The sequence below is a fragment of the Carica papaya genome, chromosome 2 (assembly GCF_054855325.1).
Source record: "Carica papaya isolate Zhongbai chromosome 2, ASM5485532v1, whole genome shotgun sequence".
Taxonomy (NCBI): Eukaryota; Viridiplantae; Streptophyta; class Magnoliopsida; order Brassicales; family Caricaceae; genus Carica; species Carica papaya.
Window position 1 is genome coordinate 12,612,433 of NC_142310.1, and position 3,702 is coordinate 12,616,134.

A 3,702-nucleotide genomic window follows, 5' to 3' on the forward strand; every position below is an offset into this window, starting at 1 on the left:
TTGTGTAAGATGGATATTTGAAGAACGAAAAAAATTAAAAATTTCTCCTTTGGTCCATAAAGAAAATATTTTAGTTTGATACGTACTAAAGAAAATACTACTCTTTTAGATATAAATCAAGACAACTTCTTCGTCTATTATAGTAATCCTGATCTAGGACATTTTTGGTTGTTTGTTGCGAGTAAGAGAGAGAGTAACATGATCTTAAGCTTTCATCAAAGATACATATATAAGAGATAAACTTGAAGACATTTCACTTTGCTTAAAAATGAATATTACAATTTTTTTTGTGTTACTTTCATGGATATTCTAGGATTTTTATATTGTGAATACAAAAAAAAAAACATTTTTACATTATCCATATAAAATTATAAAGTTAGATGAATACAAGTAAACTTTAAATATATAGTTTCATAATTATTTAGTTAAGAAACAAGAGGGAAACAAATATAACAAAATTTGGGCGAGCTTTTAAGTTGAAAATGAGAAAAAAAAAAAGAAGGTTGAAGATGATGTATATAATTAATAACCTAAAATTAGCATTGTTAATCTAGAAAAAATGGATATGACAAATAAGATTTAGTGGGAAGGGCAATGCACTATTATATAGTGTAAAATAATTGATGTTCAAAGCAGTTGACTTAAAAAATTATAAATCTTTGCTGAAAATGACGAATGTTAGAAAATGACGAATATAGGTCATACTTCCTATTTAAAACAAATTCATTGGGAAAGCTCCACTTCACAAGTTTGAAACGAAAGTCAATGGGAACGTAAAATCATAATTAACTTACATATTAAGTACAAGTTCTATCTCAAACACGTGTTCAATGCTCTCATGGGAAAAGATTGGGCGAACATTTTTAAGTTTAAAGCTACAATTATTTTATGGATTGTGGCTCAGAGCTAGAAGGAAGTAAACCAAGATATTGATTTTTTGATAATAAAAGTTTGATGAGAGATCTTTGATGATCACGAGATTTTCATTGCTTCGATCTAAAACAAATTGCATTATATCCTTCTTTTTAAGCCTCGAAGTTATATCTGAATTGCTAGAAATTTTCTATAATATTACTTGTCCTTTCCAAATGTGAAATAATAGAATCCAAAATAGAATTTATTGTTAAAAAATAAAAAATTCAATATAGAAGTTTTTTTCTATATAAATTATAAAATAAAAGAGATTCATATAAAGCTTGAACAACAAATTTATGAACTTAATATATGGTGACTTTTCAAGTATATTTGATCTAAAAATGCTTCAAATTCAAGGATGCTTTAGATATTTAAAATTTTTATTTTTAGATCTCTATATGTAATAAAATTGTCGTAAAAGTTTTAAATCTTCTATGTGAAAATTGCCATTTTCTTCTATTTTTTGATTTTTAAAACTTAGAACACACAATAAAGTTTTCTGGCAAAATAATCAATAATCATAAAATAACACATTTTCTAAAATATTAAAGCAAAATATAGCCAAAAGGTAATAAATCCAATAATCACTTGTAATGTTCGGGACTTAGAAACGATTTAAATTCATCGTGTAATAAAAGATGAGCCTTAAATTCTACATATTTTAATTTCAAAATATATGTATATGTTAAATTAAAATCAAAATTTATTAAAAATGTGAAAAAAAAACAATTGAACTAATTAATTTAGCAAGGTGTCACATTACAATTAAAAACAAATTGCCAAACGAGATGACTGACTTAGCGATGTGGCCAATCAAACAACGCCGTGACATCAAAGGCTCCATGCATGGACGCCACGTTGGCAATCCATGTGCTACCAAGCGAATGACTAGGGATATGTGTGGAAGGAAATTACAGCAATGCCCTTAATGACCCTTGATCGGACAACTCTCTATGTGTCAAGTCAACCCAATTCGACAATTGGGATTTTGTGGGAAAATTTATTTAAACCTCTTGCAATCGACCCCAAGAAACCCTACCCAACCTAGAGGCACCAAAAAAGGCAGAGTAGGTGCCGAAGAAGGAAGCAACAGCCACCAGAGAAGGTTTTAGACGTCGAAACACGTGGCACGACTACGCCAGAAGCCCAAATTGATTCTAGTAAGCATAATTTTCACTCTTTCATGGTTTTTTTCCTTTTTTCAATCATTTTTAATTGTTTTACCGTAGTTTGGACTAGAAAACGCCAACCCGAGTGGAGGAGACACAAACATTGCAACCGATTTCTATTTCTGGTGACACAATTAATCTATGACTCCAAAAAGGATACTCGAACCTCCCCCATAATCGTTTAGCCAAATTTTGGCTCTTAGATTGTTTACAATTTATCACAATTTTGGATTGAAATTTAGGTAAGGTGCTAAAGGTGATGGATTGAATTAATTTATTTGTTCATTGTTTACAGTGGATTAGGTGTATAGACGTCATTATTTTATTATCTTGTGCATTGTCCTGGGTTGACATACCATGATGGGCCGACGTGTGGGATGGTCCTCCATGGCTACTTATGCGAGTGGTGTGTGTGCCTGTGTCAGTATATATATTTATATAATAATTTGGCATGACTGTGGATTTTGTTTGGGTGTGTGAAAAAGGTTTCGGTGAAGGTGTGCATTAGTAGTATAGATAAAATAAAAGTACATGTTGTGTTGTGAAGATATATATATATAAATACATATGTGTATAGTTGTGTGTGCATCAAGGTGTGAAATGAAAAGTGCATGTTGTGCTGTAATATAAATATATATATACAAAGTTAGCTAGTACATATATAATGCATATAAGGCTCTAAAATGGCGAAAGAATTAGTAGGTTTTCATTCATTCCCAAGAATGCTTGTTGATTTATTCTGTAAGTGAGCTGTATGTTTGCATTGTATCCGTATGTGTATGGATTTAAACATAATTGTTTTGAGCTTGAAGAAGTATTATATGCAGATAGAATGTAAGAATTATGTAAAGAAATTTCCATGCAATACAAAGTATCATAAATAAGTGAAAATGATGATACAAAAGCATGCGATTTGGTGAAAGCGAGAAAAATATATTGATGGTTATGTGTGCAGTGAACCCTAATGTGGATATGATGGATTTTTATGATGCCCATGTAGGTTGACGTATGGGGACGACTGATATTTATGGCACTAACCTAGGTTAAGGGGTGAGGATGATCGATGGTTTGTTATGAATTATTTTCGAGTACCTACATGTTGCAAGGATCCCTATGGATCACTAATGACACTGGTGTGAAAGGTATTACGTGATGAAATATAAGGATGAATAACTTTAATTATTAAGCAAAAGAACGTGACTGACTTGATAGGTGTGTTGTACCTAGATATGGATATTATGATTCGCTAGTATCTACTACTAAGGATGAAATTTGTTCTGATTATGAATATGATGTGTTCGATGGTATTTATGAATTGAATGAGTTTGGTTGAACTTGAATTTGATTTATTTTGATGGTATGTGTGATTTATAGTGAAATAGAGATGAAAAGGATATTATGTAAATTCTAAGTTAGGAGTTGGGATTTGAGGGAAATTTGACATGAGGTCCAGATTTAAATCGATTTTCAAGTTTAAAACAGATTATATTGAAATAAATTATCCATCAATTATTTTCTCGTTTCTTACAACATTTTGGGCGAACTATTACGTTGTTGGTTCCTGTGTTCTTATTGAGTTAGTTGGCTCACCTAATTTGCTATTAATCTTTTCATATCA

The 3,702-nt window shown here is 30.7% G+C and overlaps 1 long non-coding RNA gene across 3 annotated transcripts; it reads left to right on the forward strand.

The window, feature by feature from the left end:
- The first annotated feature begins 1,835 nt into the window (after positions 1-1,835).
- On the forward strand, positions 1,836-3,424 carry LOC148268769 (uncharacterized). Of its 3 annotated transcripts, none has more exons than XR_015816996.1 (2): positions 1,836-2,326; positions 3,085-3,424. It is a non-coding gene; the product is annotated as an uncharacterized LOC148268769 (long non-coding RNA). The 3 variants fall into 3 exon arrangements; XR_015816995.1 differs by having other exon boundaries at positions 1,836-2,075; positions 2,145-3,424; XR_015816994.1 differs by having other exon boundaries at positions 1,836-2,075.
- The last annotated feature ends 278 nt before the right edge of the window (positions 3,425-3,702 follow it).